This window comes from Giraffa tippelskirchi, chromosome 5 (genome assembly GCF_054371585.1).
Source record: "Giraffa tippelskirchi isolate mGirTip1 chromosome 5, T2T-mGirTip1v1.2.pri, whole genome shotgun sequence".
Lineage (NCBI taxonomy): Eukaryota > Metazoa > Chordata > Mammalia > Artiodactyla > Giraffidae > Giraffa > Giraffa tippelskirchi.
This window is the reverse complement of record NC_137279.1, coordinates 66,652,172-66,679,804: the sequence shown is the minus strand read 5'-3', so window position 1 is coordinate 66,679,804 and position 27,633 is coordinate 66,652,172. Positions and strand designations below refer to the sequence as shown.

Genomic DNA, 27,633 nt, shown 5'->3' with positions numbered 1-27,633 from the left:
GGAGTGGGTTGCCATTTCCTCCTCTAGGGGATCTTCCTGACCCAGGGATCGAACCCACATCTCCTGTGGCTCCTGCATTGGCAGGTGAATTCTTTACCACTGAGCCACCTGGGAAGCCCTAATACAAATGCTAGTAAAGGCCAAACTCCTGATAACATGCTGAATACATTTTGCAGATGCATTTTGCATAAATTATTTGACTAATCCTCACAATAACTTGGGTCAAATAAATGTTTTTACAATCCCAGTCTCACAGAAGTATATTAAAATTATACCAAGGCTACATCAAACCAAGTAAATAGTTGTCAAGTAATCAATCACAGAAAGTTCTCTTACCTAGTCTCAGAAAAATATTTATGGGAAAAAAGTACAGTATATTTAAAATTTGATATTAGAACAATAATGGTGAATTTAAAATACAGAAAAATTTGTTATTCTTGAAATTTAACTTTGTGCTATTTTAGAGTCAGCTACATTTCCTTGGAAGCACCATTCAAATTTTTCAAATGATAATAATTATTTAGTCCATGAAGAGGACAAGGCAGTAACATACTATACTTAAATCTGTAGTTTAAAATATAAAATTCCAACATATGTGCAAAAGGAGAACTAATGATTAACACAAAATAGAGGTGATGTTGAGAAATGCAAAGAGGGGTACATCTACCACTTTTATAATTTTGAAACTGGTATGAGAAGAGATTGTGACTTGGATGCTTCCAAAATAAACCACACGGATATAGGAACCGAAAATAAATTCAAGAAGACACATTTTGCTGTTGTTGCCCATAAGTAATACCTTGATATAAATAGATTTGCTTGAAACTTTTTTTTTTTAATGCCAAAATCAAAACGGTTTTCCAGAATGGAAACACAAATGAGATTAAAAAAAAAAAAAAAGTCTTCTCTTGCGACACAAAAGTTTTTTAGAATTGTGTGATTTGCTCAATGGGTTATTGCTTACTTCCTCTCAAGCTAACTTCAGCTATTTTTCTAAAATCTTCTAATAGTTCTCCTAAAGTCCCAAGAACTAGTAAATCGGTCTTGCCAGTAATTCTTTACATAGCTTTCTGCAAACAGTTTGACTAAATTCTCTTTCTTGCCATTTGCACTAACTACAAGCAAACTCAGCTTCAAAAGATTCTCACATTTTCAGAAAGAGCATGAAGACTGTACCTCCCATCTTGGTGGAGAGTTCGAAGGTCTGGAAAAACTGAAGAGCTGAGAACTACATCCCACTGTTTCGAAAATTGCTTATGGATCCCAAACAAAGAGAGCCATCTGATCGTGTCTGCTGCAGAGAGTGCTGTATGCATAGTTCTGGTACAATCCTGGCATTTCTCTTGTAACCCTTTCCTCAGTTTTATCACCACCCATTCCCACTTAATCCATCTAGGCACCATTGGAGGAAACCCTTGTTGAGTTGAACACAAGTTATCACAAAATTTCGGTAGAAATTCCAAGAAGTTTTGGTAAGTACCAATGACACAAATAGTAAAAGCATCCCCATGAGGATAATGAAATTATCTATTTTTAGGTCAATATCTCAGATCTGATTTAGATGAACATGGTGATCCTATTGATCTTGACTCACTTAGAAGACAAACAAAATGAACAGAGAGCAGAGAAATTGGATTGACTTTTTCTAAGTCAACTAAGCATTTTCTCCCTAAAATGTCAAATACACTGTCTGAAAGTTCTAAGACTCCTGTTACTATTTTTTGTCTGTGTGGAATTCATGTCAATCGTGTTACTAGTTTTAGGCTCATAATAATACCATAACAGTGAGAGATGGGATATTAATCACTCAATATATATTTCACAAAAACCTCTACAAAATACATTAATTACTGGAGGCTCATTACCTGGTTCTTACTGATTTTATGTCACTCTGAAAAGTACTATGCTTTATAAGTATATCAAAATTTCAATTTCAGAGAGTTTTCAGAATATACAGACCTAAATTAAAAAAAACTTTTCAAATCAGCACTTTTAAAGTTTTTGACCTTCTCTGTTCTGATATTAAAAATATGTGTATAGCAAGGAATGTGAATCCAGAATACTAGGAAAGACTCAAAGTAACTCTGCTGTTCATTTACAGTCCTGAGCCATAGAATCACATAAATATTATGAAAGTTACTATAAGACTCTTTGGATGAGTATATTAGCATAATCTCTCTGTGCATGTGTGCCCAGTAGGAAGGGTGAACACACATGCTCTGCACACTTTATTCAGAAGATACATGGCTTCCTTGGTAACTCAGTGGTAAAGAGTCCATCTGCCAATGCAGGAGACACAGGTTCGATCCCTGGGTCAGGAAGATCCTACATGCCAAAGAGCAACTAAGCCCATGCACCACAACACCGAGTCTGTGTTCTAGAGCCCAGGGAGCCGCCACTACTGAGCCCACAGCTGCAGCTACTGAAGCCCATGCACCCTAGAGCCTGTGGTCCACGACACGGGAAGCCACCACAATGAGAGCCTGCGCACTGCAGCTGGGGAGTAGACCCTTCTGGCCGCAACTAGAGAAAGCGAGTTCACAGCAACAGAGACCCAGTGCAGCCACAAATGAATAAATTATATTTTTTAAAAAAAGACACAAACTCCTCCTTCACTTCCTCCTGCGAGAGGGGACTCCGTCTTCTGACAGCCGTGAGTGGATGGGTAAGATGTGAATTTACCTCATGGGCTGGAGGTTATCTATTCCGATCTCGGCCGCTTATCCTGGTTTACAGTCGTCACAAAACAGATAACAAGGCATTGATAAAGTCTACGTGAAATTCATGAAAAATGTAGGAAAACATACCAGAAAGATTCTTTCCTCCTTCCTTTTATAATGAACCAATGTTCAGCGACAACTTCCCTGAGAGAAATAAAACATATCCTAGTTGGAGCCATAAGAAACTGCTTTCGCAAAATCACTTGTGAACAAATGTGTTGTTTTAAGCCAATGTATACTGATTTTTTTAAGGCAGGATTATCATGCAATGGAGGTGGAAAGTGAAAGTAAACTGTTAGTTGCTCAGCCACGTCTGATTCTTTGAGCCCATGGATGGTAGCCTGCCAGGCTCCTCTGTCCGTGGAATTCTCCAGGCAAGAATACTGCAGTGGGTTGCCATCTCCTACTCCAGGAGATCTTCCCACCACAAGGACTGAACCCAAGTCTCCTGCACTGTAGACAGATTCTTTACTGTCTGAGTCACCAGGGAAGCCCAGAATGGAGGTGAAGTGTGAGGAACAAAAAGGGTATAAAGGAGTCAGGATGATGGCTAGGTTTGGGGAAGCTAAATAGGCCCAACTTCTGGAGATTCATTTCAGTTCAGTTCAGTTCAGTTCAGTCACTCAGTTGTGTCCAACTCTTTGCGACCCCATAGACTGCAGCATGCCAGGCCTCCCTGTCCACACCAACTCCCGGAGTTTACTCAGACTTATGCCCCTTGAGTCGGTGATGCCATCCAACCATCTCATCCTCTGTTGTCCCCTTCTCCTGCCTTCAATCTTTCCCAGCATCAGGGTCTTTTCAAATGAGTCAGTTCTTTGTATCAGGTGCCAAAATATTGGAGTTTCAGCTTCAGCATCAGTCCTTCCAATGAATTCTGGAGATTATCCATGTGTTTTTGTCTTTATCACATTGGAGTAATGAAATCTCTTCTTCCTTCCTTCCTTCCTTCCTTCCCCCATCTCTCCATTCCCTTCCTTCTTACTTTCTTCCTCCCTTTCTTTTTTTTTAAAACATCAGTTTTTGTTATCAAAATAAATATATACTACTACTTCTGGAAACTATACAGAATCATTGATCACCTAAACAGGATCAATGAATATATGTGATCTGGCACGTACAGACAGAACTACAACAAGGCTCTCTGTTATTACAACTGGCCATGCTGTTGCATTAAGGGCATTTCATATACCCAGAAATACTGAGAAATATTTTCTTCTAAAGCTTAGAGTTAATCATGCTTTCAGTGTGCACTTTTATATATTATATGAAATCATATCACATATGTCATTCATATAATATTGTACTTATTCTTCATAATAACCTTATAAAATTGCTATCATTTAGAGTTTTTATTAATGAATACATGGAAATTACAGATTTTGTATTCATTCCATAAAAACAGTTGGTTTGCTAAAATGAAATTCCCCTAGGTCCAATCAAAAAAAAAAGAATTTTCTATTTTTTAAATAAATAACATAGTCAGATACACTCATCCGTTTTCTCTCTCCTACATCATTATTATGCAAACTGCCTTTTTCATCTTTGCTAATAATATTCAACTCCCATTACTTAGGCATAAGTCCCTCTGTTTAGAATATCATATTCCGTGTTATATTAGTTCAGTTGTGAAGGATATAACGGACATTTTTATTGTAGTCGTTTTGTTTCTTTGCAGGGATATTTTTCCACTTCATATATAAAATAATCTTAGTGTATACATAAAACCAAAAGAAAACCAATGAGAAGACATTCTGGGTGTGTTTGTAAGAATGCTTTGTATGCCTGTGGCAATAAAAATTTGAACATGTTTCAATTTTTCGCACAGCTTAGCAGAAATAGCAACATTTCTCTATAAGAACCTCTCTTTTCTCAACACTGTCTCCCCACAACCATACCAAACTTCCTCTTAAACATCTTTTTGTTGTTACTGTACTATTTCATATTTCACCACATAAAAAGCAATCTTTGTGTTAAGATTTATGTCTCCTATATTAAAGATGAAACCACATCTATAGTTCTATTACAAAAATTTGCTCGTGTTTCTAATGCCATGTTTCTAACAGAAACTTATCAGCATAGCAACTCATTTCACAAAATAGAAAAGAGGCAATATTTACATCAATGGTGCTTTGAAACTAACATTTCCTTCAGGGATACATTGCTACATCCTCTTCAGTCCTTTCTCATGACAGGTTACAAATATTCTCAGAAGTAGCTGTTTTGATGTTGCCTTAAAAAACAGAGGGAAAAGAAGTAGAGAATACTAGGGATACATGCATTTTCACATAAATTTCTCTATCACATTTGACAGCTTAATTACATTGTGGTTATTTGCATTTCTCATGCTACTTCATACTTTAGAGTCCTAGCTAATGGCTTTCCATAAAGTGACACTTCATAGTATTGTTTTCTGAATCAACTCTCATCTTAGTTTCTTGGTCTGCAAGATAAATTCAATCAACAACAACCATATGTTAAGAACTTTGAAGTTTGTGAGAATGAACAATTTCTGAAAGCCTCCATTCTTGGCTTTGCATAATACATGTCTGAAAATCAAAGAGCATTCCATGACAGAAAGGGAATTTAGAGAAATGACCATGGAAATACTGAGTGAAAAAAGAAACTGTGTTCAAATTTCAACACAATTTGGAATGTTTGTATATACTTCCCCTCTAGCAACATTTACCTGAGGTTTAGAAAAATTTCTGTCATCTATCATCTTTCCTCAAACTTTACCACTAGAATCCAGAGATAAATTATAGAAGCACACATTATTTTATTGTTTTGTGCTCTTTAATAAATGTTTACTGCTGTCAGACTCTAATTAATATGATACCTTATTTTAGTCTTGATAAGGAATGAATAGAGTCATCTGTAAGTATCTAATGTGACAGAATATAATAGAATCTGATCTGAGTTGCCAAAATTGCATTATTTAGATTTCCTCTCTGGTCAGCCATGCCTATCACCTTTTCACCATACTTTGCTTTTTTTTTTTTTTTTTTTTGATATTGAGAAAAATGCTAGAAAACTTAGAATACGGTCTTCCAGTTTCTCTATTTTGCCAAAAGAAATAACTAGGTTCTAAAAACTGGAAATATGTTTAGCCCCATTTGAGTTCAGTTTCAGTCACTCAGTTGTGTCCAACTCTTTGAGACCCCATGGACTACAGTATGCCAGGCATCCCTGTCCTTCACCAACTCCCAGGGCTTGCTCAAATTCATGTTCATGGAGTCAGTTATGCTATCCAACCATCTCATTCTCTGTTGTCCCCTTCTCCTCACACCTTCAATCATTCCCAGCATCAGGGTCTTTTCCAGTGAGTTAGCTCTTCCAATCAGGTGGCCAATGTATTGCAGTTTCAGCTTCAGCATCAGTCCTTCCAATGAATATTCAGGACTGATTTCCTTTAGGATGGACTTGTTGGATCTCCTTGCAGTCCAAGGGACTCTCAAGAGTCTTCTCCAACACCACAGTTCAAAAGCATCAATTATTCAGTATTCAGCTTTCTTTATAGTCCAGCTTTCACATCCATACATGACTACTGGAAAAACCATAGCTTTGACTAGACATACCTTTGCTGGCAAAGTAATGTCTCTGCTTTTTAGTATACTCTCTAGGTTGGTCATATCTTTCCTTCCAAGTAGCAAGCGTCTTTTAAGTTCATGGCTGCAGTCACCATCTGTAGTGATTCTGGAGCCCCCATAAAATGAGTTTTAAGCCAACTTTTTCACTCTCCTCTTTCACTTTCACCAAGAGGCTTTTTCGTTCTTCTTCACTTTCTGCCATAAGGGTGGTGTCATCTGCTTATTTAAGGTTATTGATATTTCTCACGGCAATCTTGATTCCACCTTGTGCTTCATCCAACCTGGCATTTTGCATGATGTACTCTGCATATCAGTTAAATAAACAGGGTGACAATATACAGGCTTGATGTTCTCCTTTCCTGATTTGGAACCAGTCTGTTGCTCAATGTCCAGTTCTAACTGTTGCTTCTTGATCTGCATACAGATTTCTCAGGAGGCAGGTCAGATGGTCTGGTATTTCCATCTCTTTCAGAATTTTCCACAGTTCGTTGTGATCCACACAAAGGCTTTGGCAGAGTCATTAAAGCAGAAGTAGATGTTTTCTGGAACTCTCTTGCTTTCTCGATCATCTAACAGATGTTGGCTATTTGATCTCTGGTGCCTCTGTCTTTTTGAAATCCAGCTTGACCATCTGGAATTTCTTGGTTCATGTACTGCTGAAGCCTGACTTGGAGAATTTTGAGCATTGAGATGAGTGTAATTGTGCAGTAGTTTGAACATTCTTTGGCACAGCCTTTATTTGGGATTGGAATGAAAACTGACATTTTCCAGTCCTGTTGCCACTGCTGAGTTTTCCAAATTTGCTGGCATACTGAGTGCAGCACTTTCATAGCATCATCTTTTAGGATTTGAAACAGCTCAACTGGAATTCCATCACCTCCACTATCTTTGTGTGTAGTGATGCTTCCTAAGGCTCACTTGATTTCGTATTCCAGGATGTCTGGCTCTAGGTGAGTAATCACACCATTGTGATTATCGGGGTCATGAAGATCTTTTGTATAGTTCTTCTATGTATTCCTGCCACCTCTTATTAATATCTTCTGCTTCTGGTAGGTCCATACCACTTCTGTCTATTATTGTGCCCATCTTTGCATGAAACATTCCTTGGTATCTCTAATTTTCTTGAAGAGACCTCTAGTCTTTCCCTTTCTATTGTTTTCCTCTATTTCTTTGCATTGATCACTGAGGAAGGCTTTCTTATCTCTCCTAGCTATTCTTGGGAACTCCACATTCAAATGGGTATGTCTTTCCTTTTCTCCTTTGCCTTTAGCTTCTCTTCTTTTCTCAGCTATATGTAAGGTCTCCTCAAACAATCATTTTGCCTTTTTGCATTTCTTTTTCTTAGGGATGGTATTGATCACTGCCTCCTGTACAATGTCACAAATCTCTGTCTATAGTTCTTCAGGCACTCTGTGTATCAGATCTAATCCCTTGAATCTACTTGTCACTTTCACTGTATAATCATAAGGAATTTGATTTAGTTGACCTGAATGGTCTAGTGGTTTTCCCTATTTTTTTCAATTTAAGTCTGATTTTTGCAATAAGGAGTTCATGATCTGAGCCACAGTCAGTTCCTGGTCTTGTTTTTGCTGACTGTATGGAGCCTCTCCATCTTTGGCTGCAAAGAATATAATCAATCTGATTTTGGTATTGACCATCTGGTGATTTCCATGTGTAGAGTCTTCTCTCATGTTGTTGGAAGAGGGTATTTGCTATGACCAGTGTGTTCTCTTGGCAAAACTCTGTTAGCCTTTGCTCTGCTTCATGTTGTACTCCAAGCCCAAGTTTACTTGTTATTCCAGGTATCTCTTGAATTTCTACTTTTGCATTCCAGTCTCCTATAATGAAAAGTACATCTTTTTGAGTGTTAGTTCTAGAAGGCCCTACTTGAAAGACTTGTGAAAACACAGACTCCTGAGTTCCTTTCCCAGACTTTGTGAATCAGGAGTTCTAGATTAGGGCCCCCACATTTTTCTATTTCCAGCAAATTCCTAGATGGTTATGCTGCTGTTGGTTTAGAGACCACACTTTCTTTTAGGGACCACACTTTGAGATGACTGGAGGAAAGGAATCCTGTAAGGAGAACTGGACTCTTCCCAGAAACACTTGGCTAATTCCCTGATTCCAGACTGCTAAGTACATAATTGTGAGCAACACCTGTGTTGTCCCTCCCCTTAAAATGTCTTCAAACAAAGCTTACAAATAACAGAGTTGGTCCTACTAAAGTAAGAGCCAAGGATGAATAAAGAAATAGTTCTCTTTTCCTGGACAGAGGATCAATTTGAGGAAGGAAAGGTGGGAGAGAGAAATGGATCGGCCAATTACCCATTGGCCCTGGTGAGCCAGAGAAACTTTTCCACAACAGTTAGGACCATTCTTTTCTTTTCTCATTCTAGCACCTCATTAACATGTGGAATATTATTCACTTCAGTTCAGTTCAGTCACCAGTTGTGTCCGACTCTTTGCAACCCCATGGACTGCAGCACGCCAGGCCTCCCTGTCCATCACCAACTCCCGGAGTCTACCCAAACCCATGTCCATCGAGTCATTGACGCTGTCCAACCATCTCATCCTCTATCGTCTGGTGCCTAAGAAGTTGATAATCTGATGGGGAGATGACGAAACGACCACAAGGAGTCAGGGATAAATGAGTCTACATGTCACAGAAACCAAGACAGTAAGAAAATACCTGGTATTAACTTGAAAGCCGCATGGACACAGGTGGTGGTGGGGGTAGGGAAGGGGTCTTAGGTGGGACAGTATCCTGCAGGCTCCCGGGCTCAGGGCAGATGGCTGGACTAGGAGCTAGTCTACTTCATCATTACAACCGTTAGGGCAATGCTTCCCCCACCCCACCCCCCTCACTGTAGATAGAATACTATTCTAAATTTTCTAGTGTTCAAGCTACCAGGTATTCATGGTCAGAAAGAATTATTTAACCTCCAGACAAAACTGATCTTAAATCTGAGGCATAGGTAAGTCTTAAAATCCAACTGTTCCTTTTTGGTTGAGAATATTAACAAGAACTCAACATTAAAAATGACCCGCACCTCATTCAAATATAATACATCCGCATTTCTATCCTGTTAAAGCTTTCTGCTACCTTCTTCACAAATGTCTTTGCTTACAGTGTTTCAGGCCTTTGGTTGGGGTCTTCATCACACACTTTCTAGCCAAGTGTGCTATTGTTTCGACATTGCTATTTTTGTTTGGGGCAAAGTAACATCTATTCATTTATGTTGTAAATATTAAAACAGACTTTGTGTAACATGCACAGCTAGCTTAAACTTCATTTCTAGAAATATTTCCTGTGGGTCCTCAAAATTTAAATACCTTTCTAGATTCATAATTGTGTGTGTGTGTGTGATTTACTTGTGAAGCAGTTAAAGAAGCAGCTGTCAGTCTGGCTGAGTTCCTGGTAGTTTCTAAACAGATGAAATCTGAACAGCTATTGGATATTTCTCACTGAAGTGTTCTGCAGATGTTGGCAAAGAGATAGAGTCCCCTGAAAGGGACAAATGTGCATTTTAAAGAGTATGCAGAAAGATGAAGCCTCAGGCAGGCATAGCGATGAAACAGTCTTTTAAAGGAATAACTATTTGTTCTGCCAGATCCAAAGAAAAGCGGAAAGCGCCAAGTAAAAACTTAGATCCTGAACTGATGGTCTTTAAACATCTCTTCTATATGAAATGCATGCTTTGAATGTTTAGAAGAAAATATAGTTGCAGAGAGAACAATCTGTACCTACCCATGGGTGTTTCAAAAACACTCTGTATGTTTTAAATAAATTAGGCAACCTTTATACTTCCTATCAATTTATCACAAATGAGGTATTTAGAAGTTGGAAATCTTCCAAATAAACATATTTCCTGGGAATGTTATGGGAAGATTTAGAAAAATTTAGTTTATTCTAATAGTACAGAATCTGAAATTAAGACCAAAAGATTTATTTTAAATATTGATGCAAATTTCGTCATGTAAATAGTTCTAATACTACATTACTCCATTCAGTTAGAATGTAGTTAATACAAAGTTGTTGTATGTTATAAAAATAAAAAAGAGAAGTGCCTAAAAATATGAAGTCATTTCATTTTGGCTGATTAGAACAACTTGGAAAACTAGAAAAACATAGACTTGAAAATTAGGTATCTTGATTAATTTCTATTCTTTCTTTATTTCCTGTTATATGGACATGCAGAAGTCACTTCAATTAATCTGAGCTTAAATTTCTCCATGATTACACAATAATATCCCCCATCAGCCCTGTTCTTTTAAGCATCATTTGAGATATCATAGATCAAAAGTAGTTTACAAAGTTTAACACACTAGTCTCAATTAAAAAACCAAAAAAGAAAAAACAGTGGACTTAAAATTAGAATGCCAATTTCAAGATTGAGCTTGTCTAGCTGTGTGAACTTTGAAAGTTCCTTATTTCCCTTCAAGTCTCTGAGCTTCTTTGATTCTAGCACTTTAAGTCTGGTCTCCAATTCATAGCCTCAGCAAGCACCTGGGAACTTGTTAAACTAGCAAGTTCCCAGGCCCTTCCACAGATCTGAATCAGAAACTCAGGGGTGGGCCCATCAATCTTTGTTTTAAATAGCACACTAAAGTTTGAGATCCTCTGAAAGAGAAAACAACAATATACAACTCAAAAGCTGTTGTGAAGACCATCATCAGACTCACCTTGAACATATATGTATATGTGCGTGTGTGCTAAGTCACTTCAGTGATGCCCAACTCTTTGCAACCCTATGGACTGTAGCCCCCAGGACTCCTCTGTCCAGGGGATTCTCCAAGCAAGAATACTGGAGTGAGTTGCCCCTCCAGGGGATCTACCCAACCCAGGAATCAAACCCATGGCTGTTATGTCTCCTGTATTAGTAAGTGAATTCTTCACCACTGCAGCCACCTGGGAAGCCTTATGTATATGTAAGTGAAAAGTGAAAGTGAAAGTCACTTGGTGGTGTCTGACTCTGAGACCCCATGGACTATGCAGTCCATGGAATTCTCCAGGCCAGAATACTGGAGTGGGTAGTCTTTCCCTTCTCCAGGGGATCTTCCCAACCTAGGGATCAAACCCAGGTCTCCTGCATTGCAGTTGGATTCTTTACCACGTGAGCTATCAGGGAAGTCCTAAGTATATGTATGTGTACAGCAATTAAACTTACATATACACACATCTGCCTGCATACATATAATCTGTCCACCCAGGCTGATTACATCGATATCACTGAGGTGCAAGTCAAGCATCAAGGTAATATTTCCAGAGATGTTCCAGGTGACTGAACACCTGGGAGGCCCTCTGGTCACTGTCAACCCATTACTGCAATTGTGTCTGCTGTCTGGGATCACAGGTTCCCTGGAATTTCTGTGACTTTCAGTATTTCTCTGCCAAACTGGCCAGAGAAGTGCCTCCAGGTATGGGGGTGGGAGGAGTGGAAGGTTCCTGGAACCCAGAGTCTAGTGCACTGCACAGCCTTCTCCTCCCCATAACCCCCGCCCATCAAATTAAACCTTGACCCAGAACCAGAAGAAGAAAGAAACCGTAGGCTCTCCTCTTTCCTCTCCATAGTGGCTTCAGCTCTTTGCCTTAGGATATCAGGCTTTGGGAACTCAAAACCCAGACAACAGTGGTTGTTTTCAAGTAGTGTCTACTTTCTGATATGGATAAGACTCCCCTTAGACAAAGCGTCAAGCAGCCTGGGAAGAGCAAACACTCTTTATCTTCACAACAGATGATCTTGGAACACTAGGTGCAGAGCAACTAGTTGAAGACAAATATCAAAGAAAGTCAGTTATTTTGTTTTGTTCTTCATTGAAATATGCAAAGTTTGGCCCAAACAGGGTAAATATTATATTAGGTTTCAAGTGCACAGGCATATCTCATTTTATCATGTTCCACTTTATTGTGTTTCACAGATGACTGTGATTTATTCTTAAAAAAACAAAATGAAAGTTTGGGGCAGCCCTAGGTCAAGCAAGTCTATTGGTACCACTCCCAACAGCATTTGCTCACTTTGTGTCTTTGTGTCACATTTTTTGTAATTCTCACAATATTTCAAACTTTTTCATTGTTATCAATATTATAATTGCTATAATGATCGATCTGTGATAAATGATTTTTGATGCCACCATTATGAGCATTTGGGGGCACCACAAATCCCAACCATCAAAGACAGTGAACTTAATTACTAGAATAACACAAAGGATTTAGAATATTTCATAAAACTGATGATAAAGCAGCTTCAGGGTTTGAGAGGGTTGACTCCAATTTTGGAAACAGTTCTACTATGGATAAAATGCTATCAAATGGCATCGTATGTTAAGAGAAATCATTTCATGAAATGATTTCATGAAATCATTCTTGAGAGGAAGAGTCAATCACTGTGGCAACCTGCACCTCTGTCTTATTTTTTTTTAATTGCCACAACCACCCCAACCTTCAGCAACTACCACCCTGAGCAGTAAAGCCAGAAGTCATCAACATCAAGCAAGATCCTCCATAAGCAAAAGGATTAGAACTCAATGAAGGCTCAGATGATGGTTAGCATTTTTTAGCAAAACAACATTTTTAAACTCAGGTATGTGCATTGTTTTTTTAGATATAACAGTGTTGTACAGTTAAAAGATGACTGCATGGTGTAAACATAACTTTGATATGTACTGAGAAACAAAACAATTCGAGTGAAACTTGCCTTATTGTGATATTTGCTTTATTGAGGTGGTCTGAAACCAAACCCACAGTAACTCCAAGGCATACTTGTATTTTAAATAAAATCAATTGTGTTTGATTCAATTATTTAGTAGGAAAAATGTTAGCTCTATACCCTTTTGGGTAAAGTCTTTCAACTTTGATTAAATCAGTTCAATTATCCAGTGAATTGCTCATTTAACACAACACATGCCAGTCCTTCTCAAACTGTGCACAGGGCTTATGTTGGCAAGGGTAGGCAAAGTCACCCAACAAATGTGGTACATAATACTGACGCAACAGATTTATGCAATGATGTGAGTGGAAGCACATTTAAAGCCAGGAGATAATATGGAATAAATTACAAGTTGTAAGCGAATTAGAAAAATATCATATCTGTGTTGGCCACTGTGAGCTTTACCACCAATTCCCTCCATGTATACCATCCCCACCTCTGAATGCTCATATTAGGCTTCTTTTGTCAAGAGAGATACAGACACAGAAAAATTTGAGCTATTTCATTTTTAAAAAATAAAAGGAAAATGAAATAGGGGAATAATTTAATTATAAAAATAATCCTGGCTATGAAGAATACTATTTTTGTACATCAGCATAAACAAGGTCAAAGAATTATAGGAATAGTTGCTTAAAACTTTCATCTCTTATAAAAGTAAAATAAATTTCAATTTCATGAATGTCAACTCCAATCTGTTAGTAGAATAACTCTGTTAAATTAGAATGCTCTCTCATGAAAACATAGGTGACATTAGTGAACTCTTTTCTACTATTTCATTTAGGAAGCCAAAAATACAATAATATAAACAGTACTCACTACACACATTTAACATACACACACACACACACATATGCTGTGCTCTAAGTGCATTGTAAGATTTTTTTAAAAAAATGCTCTTCAACAAATAGACAACCACAAATGAAAATACAAAATGATGAGAACCAAACTTTCATTCCTACAAAATTTCAACAGATAAAGTATTCAAAAATTTTGCACCGAATTTCTCAAATATGTATCCTGACAATATATTCAGTCATGTCCAACTCTGAGTGACCCTGTGGATTGCAGCCTGCCAGGCTCCTCGGTCTATGAGATTCTCTAGGCAAGAATGCTGGAGTGGGTTGCCATGCCCTCCTGCAGGGGATCTTCCCAACCCAGGGATCAAATCCACTTTTCTTACCTCTATCTGCACTGCCAGGTGGGTTCTTTACCACTAGCACCACCTGGGAACCCGATAATATATTTTAAGCTAGTGTTTAAGAAATGGTAATTTAAACACAATTTGATATTATAAAAACACTACTTAAAACTTCAGAAAAAAAAATCACTTAAAAATTGATGTTATTTTTAGAATGACTCTTGAGAATTATTTTTTCCTATACAATACAAACCAATATGGCCCAAATACATGCAATATAATACTGGGCATGTGCTATATTTAAACTGAAAGTGAAAGAAAGTGAAAGTTGCTCAGTTGTGTCTGACTGTTTGTGACCCCATGGACTATACACTCCATGGAATTCTCCAGGCCAGAATACTGGAGTGGGTAGCCTTTCCCTTCTCCAGGGGATCTTTCCAACCCAGGGATCAAACCCAGGTTTCCCGCATTGCAGGCAGATTCTTTACCAGCTGAACCACAAGGGAAGCCTGGTGTATTTAAATTACTGAAGATTATATACAAAATATCAGTCAAAATTTAGCATCAACAGAAGTTATTCTTTGTTGTTGGTTATGTTATTTACATGTCTTTTAATTTTAATATTTTATATGCATTTTAATTAATGAAACATTTATGCCTATAATATTGACAAAGTTTAAAAAAAAGTGATAGTGTTTACTATTGGCATGGCAAGGAAATACAGATGGAACTGTAATATTTATAATACAAGCAAGTAATATCTATTAAAATTAAAAATACATACAATTGTACACAATAATTGTGCTACAGGTATTTATTCTACCCTTATATACAAAAATGGGCTTCCCTTGTGGCTCAGCTGGTAAAGAATTCACCTTTAAAGAATTCAAAAGGCTTCCCTGATAACACAGGTGGTAAAGACTCTGCCTGCAATACAGGAGACCAGGTTCGATCCCTGGGTCGGAAAGATCTCCTGGAGAAGGGAATGGCTACCCACTCCAGTATTCTTGCCTGGAGAATTTCATGGACAGAGGAGCCTGGTGGGGGCTACAGTCCATGGTATCACAAAGAGTCAGACACAACTGAGCAACTAACACACTTTTAATGAATTAAAAATAAATAATATGCAGCTCAAAAAACAATAGCTGTAAGTATACTAACATGAAATGATTTCTAATATATTAAGAGGTAATTTTAGGACAATATGTATGAGACATAATTTTAGTTGCATGAGCAAATGCACAAATAAAATGTCAATACATTCACATTTAAATTTGGAAACCCACTTACGAAATTTTGAGGTTCCTTTTGTAGATTATCTAGATGGCTTGGAAACAAGCAAAAGAGGTAGATACTTTTCAATTTTATATTCTTTGTAAATTTTAAATGTTATATGATTTTTGTGGGCTACATAGTTTTAAACATTAAATTTACAGAGGCAAAAATCTCCAGTTGATTTTTCCAGATATACCACTCAGAGAAATGGAATACATTTATGAGAAGAACCTGGCATTCTTCTTCATATGTAGTCTATGTATGTGATTAGGAACGTTTTAGCAGAGTCAGATCCTGTATATTTACAGATGAAGAAACAGAAGATCAGATGGACTTAGTAATTTCTGCAAGTCTCATAGCAATTATACGGCAGAACTGAAGGTTAAATTCAATTCTATTCAACTCTGAAGCCTTTGTCTTAACCAACATACAGTACATGCTCTTTAGTTACAACTAGGTATCTCTAAATGTTACTTTTAAATCAATATTCAATGCCAAATTGCCAAATTTAACCTTTACCTCTTCCAACAACACACTGTTTTCAAGTAGTTAGTGTCTTTTACAGTAAACACCTTCATTTTTAAATTTCAACTATTTTTGCTAGCAAGGTTATGCTCAAAATCCTTCAAGCTAGGCTTAAGCAGTGAACTGGTTCAATACATGAACCGAGAAATTAAGCTGGATTTAGAAAAGGCAGAGGAACCAGAGATCAAATTGCCAACATTCATCCGATCATGGAGAAAGCAAACGAATTCCAGAAAAAAATATCTACTTCATTGACTATGCTAAAACCTTTGACTGTGTGGCTCACAACAAACAGTGGAAAATTCTTCAAGAGATGACAGTACCAGATCACCTTTTCTGTCTCCTGAAAACCTATGTATGAGTTGAGAAGCAACAGTTAGAATCAGACATGGAACTACTGACTGCTTCAAAATTGGGAAAGGAGTATGACAAGGCTGTATATTGTCATCCTGTTTATTTAATTTCTATGCAGAGTACATCACAAGAAATGCCAGGCTGGATGAATCACAAGCCTGAATCAAGATTCCTGAGAGAAATATCAACAACCTCAGATATGCAGATGATACCACTTTAATGGCAGAAAGTGAAGAGGCTCTTGATGAGGGCGAAAGAGGAGAGTGAAAAAGCTGGCTTGAAACTCAACATTAAAAAAGAAAAAAAAAAAACCCTAATATCATGGCATCCAGTCCCATTGCTTCATGGCAAACAGAAGGGGAAAAACAGTGACAGATTTAATCTTCTTGGGCTCCAAATCACTGTAGACAGTAACAGCAGCCATGGAATTAAAGATGCTTGCTCCTTGGAAAGAAAGCTATGACAAACCTAGACAGTGTATTAAAAAGCAGAGTCCGTATAGTCCATACAGTCCACTATGCCAACAAAGTCCAAAAAGTCAAAGCTATGGCTTTTCCAGTAGTCATGTATGGATGTGAGAGTTGGACCATAAAGAAGGCTGACAGCCAAAGAACTGATGCCTTCAAATTGTGGTGCGGAAGAAGACTCTTGAGAATCCGCTGGACAGCAAGGAGATCAAACCAGTCAATCCTAAAGAAAATCAACCCTGAATATTCATGGGAAGGACTGATGCTGAAGTTGAAGATACAATACTTTGACCACTTCATATGAAGAGGTGACTCACTGGAAAAGATTCTGATGCTGGGAAATACTGTAGGCAAAAGGAGAAGGGGTGACAGAGGATGAAATGGTTTGATGGCATTACCACCTCAGTGAACATGAAATTGAGCAAACTCTGGGAGACAGTGGAGGACAGAGGAGCCTGGTGTGCTGCAGTCCATGGGGTCACAAAGAGTTGGACATGATTTTGCAACTGAACAACAATAGCAACAAGAAATTCATAGCCATTTTCAGACTTATTTCACAAGTGTTTCTGAAGCACTGACCTTTTTTTACCTTCTGAACTGTGCTGCTTTTGCTTTAAAAACTTGAAAAACAACATGCCAATTAGTTTGGCTATTAACACAGTAAGAGGAAGTGAGTCCTGTTTGATAGTGCTAGAAACTGATAGTTTCATATTCTTAACTCAGTTCATAGCTTCACAACTGCTTTTGAAGTGTGACTTTTATGAAGCCTCTTAACCCCTGGAAATTTCCTCTCTAAAAGGATAGCTGCAAAATGCACCATCCTCCATGGGATATTATAAGCTGTTATTAATTAATGTTTTGTAAAGCACTTTGAGATATGGTTTGAATGGTGCTACATCAATGCAAAGTATCAGTAAGCCACTTAAAAATCAAATTGTCACCTGCTCCTGGGACTCATGCAAAGCCTGCAGTTTGCTGATAATGAAGCTGACTCTTATGATGTTTTCCTTTTTTTTTTTTTTTGAGGTCTGTCAGGGTGGAGTCTATTAAAGCAACACTTTAATAAGGTTATTTGTGAGCTTAATGGAATAATAAAGGTCCATAAATACTGTAAAATCTCAATTATTTGAGCAGATTCCTTGATTTTTGTTAATTAACTGTGGTCAAACATACCTGAGCCTGTGTACCGTTCCTGTGTTGCTCAGTGATCATCAGGTTGCTCACTGATGATGCTTAAAGAACCTGGTCAGGAAACAGAAAAGGGCGGAGCCCTGTAAGCAGACTTCTGGTTGAAACTGGAAGGTCTAGAACCTAAATTCCCTAAACTCTTGTGTGTCCCCTCTCTCCTGGAGAAGGTCAAATCCTGAGGCATGGCTTTAACACTCATTAACTGTCCAAAAGGAAAGAAAAATAAGCCATGAGCTTGAGCTCCGTTTTAGTCCATTTAGACTTTTAGACTAATTCGAAAATTCTCCAAAACAGAAAAACTTCCATTTCTCTGCTGTGCTTCATCTAAAATAAATCCACAGGTCTGTTCATCCACTCAACCACACCCTCTGAAAATAAAGTATTGACTTTATTTTAGCCATTTTTCCAAGGCATATGATCGTCCCTTGTCCACCCACTAAATAAGACTTCACAGCTGCTAAGACTAATATCTATACAAAAGAAAATGTTCAGCTATATTTTGAGAAAAAATTCAAGGTAATGTTTTTCAGTAATATGCAAGAGAAAATACTGAATTATAATATCCAGTCTTTTCTCTTGCCCTGGAACTTAAAAATGTAATTTGTGGCTCAACAAATTACAAAGAAATTACAAATTAAAGAATCCTCCTGCAACGCGAGAGACTACAGTTCGATTTCTGAGTCAGGAAGATTCCCATGGAGAAAGGAATGGCAACCCACTCCAGTATTCATGCCTGGAGAATTCCATGGACAGAGGAGCCTGGCAGGGTACAGTCCATGGGGTCATAAAGAGTCAGACACGACTGAGTGACTAACACACACACGGAACAATTGCTATACATTTAATTTCCCTGCTAAATGAGATGACTTTGTCATAGTTTATATGCTCACAGATTCAGATTTGTTACTATAATTGTTTACTTTAGCATAGTCATTGCTTATAAATTTAAACAGATGGGTTTCATTGAAGAAAATTAAGACAAAAACATTCAAGAATAGCTCTGATTGTAAAAATAACATGCGGTCTTACAAATAATCAAGAAAACAGTTTGCTTAAAAATCTTGGCAAAATTTAAAATGTAGCAGAAAATAAGGGCAAAAGTATGTTCAACCTCCAAAGTGAGACTGTAAGTTAGTCAAATAAATATTAAAGAGGCATTTCTAGTAAAAATTACTTTAAAGAAATCAAAGAGAAATTCATTTTTAAATAAGGATATTTTATAGTATTGAAAGCTTTATTATAAGAAATTTTATACTAGTAATAAAATTAAATTAAACTTTTAAAAATTCAGAAATTTCTATTGAGGATAGTATTTCCTATTGAAGATAGCATTGAGAAAAGTATTAATAGCTATGAGTCTTTCTGGAAATAAATAACTGCAAATCATCATCAAACAAAAAATTTTAGTTGTACTATTTTCTAGATAAAACAGAAATTCTGTAATTCTCCCTGAAAATACATTTATCTACATTTTCCTGTACTTTCTACTAGTTAGGGTGTAGTCTGAATTCCAAAACAAAATTGACACTTACTCTGCAATTCTGTCTAATCCTGTGACAGATGAGATGTACCAGTGAAACTATGCAACAGAGATTATAATACATCAAATAACATGAGGATAACATTAATGTTCCAACATTCACACTAGTTCACAGGAAAAAAATAATTTTTTTAAAAAAATGTAACAAAGGTTAGAAAATATATATACTTTTAGATGGAATCTACACTATTGCCTCTGAAATCCAGGCAGGTGTCATGCCTTCCTTTGACCAAAAGCAGAAGTGAGAATGACAGAGCCTAGAATTTGAGACCTTGTATCTCTTCCTCCAAACTTCTTAGAACCCTGAGACTATATTGCTTTGCAAAAACCCAATCCAGCCAACTGTAAGAACACAAGCCATATGGAGGACAACAGATCTATCTTCGCCAATACCAGCATCAACTGCAGACTATGTGAAGCCACTGTGGACCCAGCAGACCCAATCAAGCCATCAAATGCCTGCAACCACAGAAGCTTTCCCTAGCTGAGCCAGGAGAAGAATCCCCTGAAGAAAACTCTGTATACAACCACCAGAGAACAGACAGGAGAATATTCATAGCTATATTGTTCATAAAAGCTAAATAAATATAAAGGGAAAGGGAAAAAAAGTGAAGTTGCTCAGTCGTGTCCAACTTTCACGACCCCATGGACTGTAGCCCACCAGACTCCTCAGTCCATGGAATTCTTCAGGCAAGAATACTGGAGTGGGTTGCCATTTCCTTCTCCAGGGTATCTTCCCGACCCAGGGATTGAACCTGAGTCTCCCACATTGCAGGCAGATGCTTTACTGTCTGAACCACCAGAGAAGCCCAAAATATAAAGGAACACGTCATCATAGTGGAACAGATAAATAATTGTAGTTATGATAAAATGTAGGCACACCCATAGAACTGAAAATAAATGAACCAAAAAGGTTCTATCAGGCGATGTCAGTGAGATGGCAGAGTAGAAAACCTCACCCTCATCTCTCCACAAGAGAATAATAGCCAGACAACTATCTGCAAACAGAAACAGCCCTAGGAGAACTCTGGACTCCAGTCATGAAGCTACAGCAGTGCAGTAAAGAAAAATAAATAAATAAATAAAAGAAGAACTACAAAGAACAGGTAGGAAGAAAGGTTTCCTCTCACCTGCATCATCCTGCCCCCTAGGATGGCACAGCTCGGTGCCCAAAGGCTCCCCTTCACTGTAGGGGTCCACAAGGCAGGCAGGCAGGAAAGTAAAGCAGGGTGAGCTTCCTCCTTCCCCAGCTTCTCCAGGTGCTGCCTGAAGGAGCTGTTTCATCCCAGCCAGACCACAGGGGTGATGGGCACAGCAGAGGCAACTGGAGACACCTAGAAGAAAAGAAGGGACATGATAAGGGCAGGGCAATACCACGGCCCCTGTGGAGTGCTCTCAGCAGACCACAACATCTGAGGAGACCATCTGCTGTGGGCCTGAGCAGCCCTCGCAGCCACCACAGACCCCCTACAACTCTCACAGTCTGGACGTGGGAGTGGACACCAGAAGCCTGTATCAGAGCATCCCCCCAGCTTCCACCACTGAGGAGGCTGCTGGTTAACAGCCACTGCATCTGCTGCAGATCCCCTGAAGCTTTCATCGCCAAAGGAGCCACAGTTTTTGTCTTCAGAGATGCCAGCTGCCTGAGCCAGTAGAACCCCCCTCCCTGGGCCAGAAAAGCCCCAGCGAGGAGCCCACAGGCACTGCAGCACCAAGATCCAGCACAGGTGAGACTGGCCCTACAGGACTCACCATTGGCTCTAGTTCTATAAACATAGTCTTATCCTATGATCCAGCAACCATTCTCCCTGGTATCTACCCCAAAGAGCTGAAAACAGGTCCAGAAAACTTGCACACAGGTGTTTAAAAAATTTTTATTTATAATTCTCCAAATTTAGAAGCAACCAAGACATCCTTCAGTAGAAGAATGAATGAATAAACCATGGTACATCCAGACAATGGAATATCATTCAGCATGAAAAAAAAAAATGAGCTATCAAGCCATGAGAAGACATGGGTGGGGGTGGTTTAGTCGCTAAGTCGTGTCCGACTCTTGCAACCCCATGGACTGTAGCCTGCCAGGCTCCTCTGTCCATGGGATTCTCCAGGCAAGAACGTTGGAGAGGGCTGCCATTTTCTTCTCCAGGGGATCTTCCTAACCCAGGAATTGAACCCGGGTGTCCTGCACTGCAGGCAGAGTCTTTAGCAACTGAGCTAAGAGAAAATATGAGGGAAACATAAGTGCACGTTACTAAGTGAAGAAGCCAATTTCTAAAGACAACTATATGACACTCCAACTATATGACACTCTGGAAAAGACAAAACTGTGGAGACAGTAAAAAGATGAGTTGCTAGGCCTTGGGTTAGGGCAGGAAGCATGAATAGGCAGAGCCCAGAAAATTCTTAAGGCAGTGAAAATACTCTATAATGACACCATAATGATGGATACGTTTGTCCAAACCCATAGAAGGTATAACACCATGAGTGAACCATAATGTGTACTATGGACTTTCAATGATTATTATGTGTGAATGTAGTTCATCAGTTGTGATAAATGTACCACTCTGATGGGGGATGTTGAGAACGGGGGAGGCTACACAGTGTGGAGGCAAGGGTATATGAGAAACTTCTATACCTTCCCCTTAATTATGCTGTAAACCAAAAGCTGTTTTAAAAAATAAACTCTTAAAAAAATAAATAGCCAAAGGACCTAAATAGACATTTCTCAAAAGAAGAAATTCAAATGGCTAATAAGTATATGCAAAGATACTCACAATCTCTATTCATCAGGGCAATACAAGTCAAAACCAAAAGTTATCACCTCATCTGATTATCACTAGTCAGCATGGCTAGTATAAAAATTACAAAAGATAAATATTGGTGAGGATGTGGAAAGGAGGGAACACTTGTACACTGTTGCTGAGGATGTAAATTGGTACACCCATTATGGAGAATAGCGTGGAGGTTATTTACAAACTTAAAACTGGAACTAACATGATCCGGCAACTCCACTTCTGTGTACATAGCAAAACTGTTTGAAATTAGCATTTTGAAGAGATATTTGTACCCCTATGCTAATTGCAGCATTATGTACAATAACCAAGTTACAGACACAACCAATATGTCTATGAAAGGATTTAAAGTGTGAGATACACGCCAGTCAGAATGGCTGCTATCCAAAAGATAAATGCAATAAATGCTGGAGAGGGTGTGGAGAAAAGGGAACCCTTTTAACTGTTGGTGGGAATGCAAACTAGTACAGCCACTATGGAGAACAGTGTGGAAATTCCTTAAAAAACTGGGAATAGAACTACCATATGACCCAGCAATCTCACTGCTGGGCATACACACTGAGGAAACCAGAATTGAAAGAGACACATGTACCCCAATGTTCATCGCAGCACTGTTTATAATAGCCAGGACATGGAAGCAACCTAGATGTCCATCAGCAGACGAATGGATAAGGAAGCTGTGGTACATATACACAATGGAATATTACTCAGCCATTAAAAAGAATACATTTGAATCAGCTCTATTGAGATGGATGAAACTGGAGCCCATTATACAGAGTGAAGTAAGCCAGAAAGAAAAACACCAATATAGTATACAATGCATATGTATGGAATTTGAAAGATGGTAATGATAACCTTATATGCGAGACAGAATAAGAGACACAGATGCATAGAACAGTCTTATGGACTCTGAGGGAGAAGGTGAGGGTGGGACATTCTGAGAGAATAGCATTGAAACATGTATATTATCATATGTGAAACAGAACACCATTCCATGTTCGATGCATGAGACAAATGCTCAGGGCTGGGGCAATGGGATGACCCAGAGGGATGGGATGGGGAGGGAGGTGGGAGGGGGGTTCAGGATGGGGAACACATGTAAACCCATGGCTGATTCATGTCAATGGATGGCAAAAACCACTACAATATTGTAAAGTAACTAGCCCCCAACTAAAATAAATAAATTTATTTAAAAAAATAAAAATGTGAGATACAGATGTATATAGGTATGTGTCTCTATATTTTCTCTATACACACACACACACACACACACACACACACACACACACACACACACACACACATACATATTCCCAACGGAATATTATTCAGCCTTACAGAGGAGCAACCTTGCCATTTGCAATAACATGGGTAGAGCCATGTGAAATTATAGCTCTGTGAACATTATGTTCACAGAACATTATGCTAAGTGAAATAAGCAAGACATAAGAAGCAAAATACTGCATGATCTTACTCTGTGTAATGTAAATAGTCAAATTCATGAAAGTCAAGTAGAACAGTGGTGGCCGAGGGATGGCAGAGGAAGAAATAGGATGATTTTGATCAAAAGGTTATAAATTTCCAGTTACACAAGATGAATAAATTATAGAGATGCAATGTACAGCTTGATGAGTATAGATAATGATACAAAATTGCATATTTGAAATTTTTCAAGATGATATGTCTTAAATTTTCTGGACACATGCACAAAAATGGTAACTATGCAGAGGTAACAGATACATTACTTAACTGTGATCTTTTCTCAACGTACAAGACAATATATCAAAATATTAAGTTGTATACCTTAAATATTTACAATTTGTGTATATCAAAGATATCTCAGTAAAGTTGTTTATTAAAAAAAGTTTCCAAGTAGATGACTTCAGTCATTAAAAGCAATCTTCAACAACCAAACAATATGTAAAAATTACATGTGTTAATGTCACCTACTTTTTGAGATACTCACATTCCCAAAGGAGAAGAGCAAAATAAATTACATTTTAGAAGATATATAGAAAAAAATTATTAAACTACCCTATCATTTCTTAGAAACAATGGTTATTTCTATTTAGAATTTTGTTTCTTTATATATGTTCACTATGAAGATGTTAAAGCTAGAATAAAATAAAGAAAATAAGCAGTCACCGAAACCATAACCCAGAGATAACACTCAATCAGTTCAGTTGAATAGCTCAGTCATGTCTGACACTTTGCGACCCCATGGACTGCAGCACACCAGGCTTCTCTGTCCATCACCACCTCCCAGAGTTTGCTCAAACTCATGTCCATCGAATCGATGATGCCATCCAACCATCTCATCCTCTGCCGTCCCCTTCTCCTCCTGCCTTTAACCTTTCCCAGCATCAAGGTCTTCTCCAATGAGTCAGTTCTTCACATCAGGTGGCCAAAGTATTGGAGTTTCAGCTTCAGCATAAGTACGTCCAATGAATATTCAGGACTGATTTCCTTTAGGAAGGACTGGTTGGATTTCCTTGCAGTCCAAGGGACTCTGAAGAGTCTTCTCCAACACCACAGTTCAAAGGCATCAACTCTTCGATGCTCAACTTTCTTTATAGTCCCAACTCTCATATCTATACATGACTACTGGGGAAAAAAAACATAATTTTGATTAGACAGAACTTTGTTGGCAAAGTAATGTCTTTTCTTTTTAATATTCTTTCTACGTTGGTCATAGCTTGTCTTCTAAGGAGCAAGCGTCTTTTAACTTCATGGCTGTGGTGACTTTGGAGCCCCCAAAATTAAAGTCTCTCACTGTTTCCATTGTTTCACCATCTATTTGCCATGAAGTAATGGGACCAGATGCTATGATCTTAGTTTTCTCAATGTTGGGTTTTAAGCTAACTTGTTCACTCTCCTCTTTCACTTTCATCAAGAGTCCCTTTAGTTCTTTGCTTTCTGCCATAAGGATGGTGTCCTCTGTGTATCTGAGGGTTATTGATATTTCTCCCGGCAAGCTTGATTCCAGCTTGTGCTTCATTTTGCCTGGCATTTCACATGATGTACTCTGCATATAAGTTAAATAAGCTGGGTTACAATATACAACCATGATGTACCCCTTTCCTGATTTGGAACCAGTCTGTTGTTCCATGTCCAGTTCTAACTGTTGCTTCTTGACCTGCATACAGATTTCTCAGGAGGCAGGTCAGGTGATCTGGTGTTCCTATCTCTTGAAGAATTTTCCAGTTTGTTGTGATCCATATAGTCAAAGGCTTTGGCATAGTCAATAAAGCAGAAGTAGATGATTTTGTTTGGAACTCTCTTGCTTTCTCATTGATACGATGGATGTTGGCAATTTGATCCCTGGTTCCTCTGCCTTTTCTAAATCCAGCTTGAACATCGGGAAGTTCACAGTTCACATACTGTTAAAGCCTGGTTTGGAGAATTTTGAGCATTACTTTGCTAGTGTGTGAGATGAGTGCAATTGTGCAGTGTCAGGGGACATTCAACTTTAAGGGCTCCAATATATTGCATTTTCCTTTGTGTGCCATTGTGCCCAATTACTTCTTTTACCTTACATTTCCATTAACTCCTCTTATGATATACAGACAAATAAATTAGGAAATACAGATCAAAAACAATCCTTATGGATGTCATTGGTATCTGAATACACCTGGCCAAATATAAATATCAAAATTAATGATAAAAGATTTTCTGGTCTCCTCGATACTGGATCCGATATCACTATTATTTCCAAACATTTATGGCCCAAATCTTGCCCTATGAAATGGCAATCCACTCCAGTGTTCTTGCCTGGAGAATCCCAGGGATGGGGGAGCCTAGTGGGCTGCCATCTATGGGGTCGCACAGAGTCAGACATGACTGAAGCGACTTAGCAGTAGCAGCATGGCCCAAATCTTGCCCTATACAGAAATTTCTTGCCAAATTACAGGAATTTCTCAAATCAAAATATAAGAAGTCTATGAAAATATTCAAATTTATCCTTGTGAGAGACCAAAAGGCCAGCCTACAACATTATAACCTTATGTGATAGATGCACCCCTCAATCTAATAGGAAGAGATTTACTTATACAATGGCACACAAAGGAAAATACAACATATTGGATCCCTTAAAGTTGAATGTCCCCTGACAGTGCAGCAGTTTAAACATTCTTTGGCATTGCCTTTCTTTGGGATTGAAATGAAAACTGATCTTTTCCAGTCCTGTGGCCACTTCTGAGTTTTCCAGATTACCTGGCATATTGAGTGCAGCACCTTCACAGCATCATCTTTTAGGATTTGAAATAGCTCAAATGGAATTCCATCACCTCCACTAGCTTTGTTTGTAGTGATGCTTCCTAAAGCCCACTTGACTTCACATTCCAGGATGTCTGGCTCTAGGTGGGTGATCACATCATCATGGTTATCTGGGTCATGAACATCTTTTTTTGTATAGTTCTTCTGTGTATTCTTGCCACCCCTTCTTAATATCTTCTGCTTCTTTTAGGTCCATACCATTTCTGTCCTTTATTGAGCCTATCTTTGCATGAAATATTCCCTTGGTATCTCTAATTTTCTTGAAGAGATCTCTAGTCTTTCCCATTCTATTGTTTTCCTCTATTTCTTTGCATTGATCACTGAGGAAGGCTTTCTTATCTCTCCTTGCTATTCTTTGGAACTCTACATTCAAATGGGTACATCTTTCCTTTTCTCCTTTACCTTTTAGCCTCTCTTCTTTTCACAGCTATTTGTAAGGCCTTCTCAGACAATCATTTTTCTTTTTTGAATTTCTTTTTCTTTAATATAACTCTCAATATTTGGTATTTAAATGTGTTCTATTATTTACAAAACAGAAACAGACTGACAGACTTAGAGAAGAACTTATAGTTACCAGGGGGAAGATTGGGTAGGGGAGGGATAGAATGAATGTTTGATATGGACATGTGAACATTGCTATATATAAAATGGATAACTTACAATGACATATAGTATAGCACAGGGAACTCTGTTCAGTACTTTGTAATAACCTAAATGGGGGAAGAAGAATAGATACATATGTATATATAAATGAGGGGAGACATTAGCTACACAGATCATGAGAAGCCCTGTGAGTTGTTGTATGGAACTTTAAAGAAATGGAGAATCATTGAGGGATTTGAGCAGAGAAGACAGGTAAATTAACATATATGAAAAGTGAAAGTGAAAGTCCCTCAGTTAGGTCTGATTCTTTGCGACCCTGTGGACTATACAGTCCATGGAATTCTCCAGGCCAGAATACTGGAGTGGGTAGCCTTTCCCTTCTCCAGGGAATCTTCCCCAACCCAGGGATCAAATCTAGGTCTCCTGCATTACATGCAGATTCTTTATCAGCTGAGCCAC

General features: G+C 38.3%; 1 long non-coding RNA gene across 1 annotated transcript in view; it reads right to left on the bottom strand.

The window, feature by feature from the left end:
* Nucleotides 1-27,633, bottom strand: part of LOC145504872 (uncharacterized) — a 607,798-nt gene that overhangs the window by 145,699 nt on the left and 434,466 nt on the right. Inside the window, exons 6-7 of the long non-coding RNA XR_014052561.1 lie at nucleotides 20,635-20,838; nucleotides 17,950-18,018 (exon numbers count right to left, since the gene is read on the bottom strand). This is a non-coding gene — a long non-coding RNA (uncharacterized LOC145504872). The remainder of the gene's footprint in view (nucleotides 1-17,949; nucleotides 18,019-20,634; nucleotides 20,839-27,633) is intronic.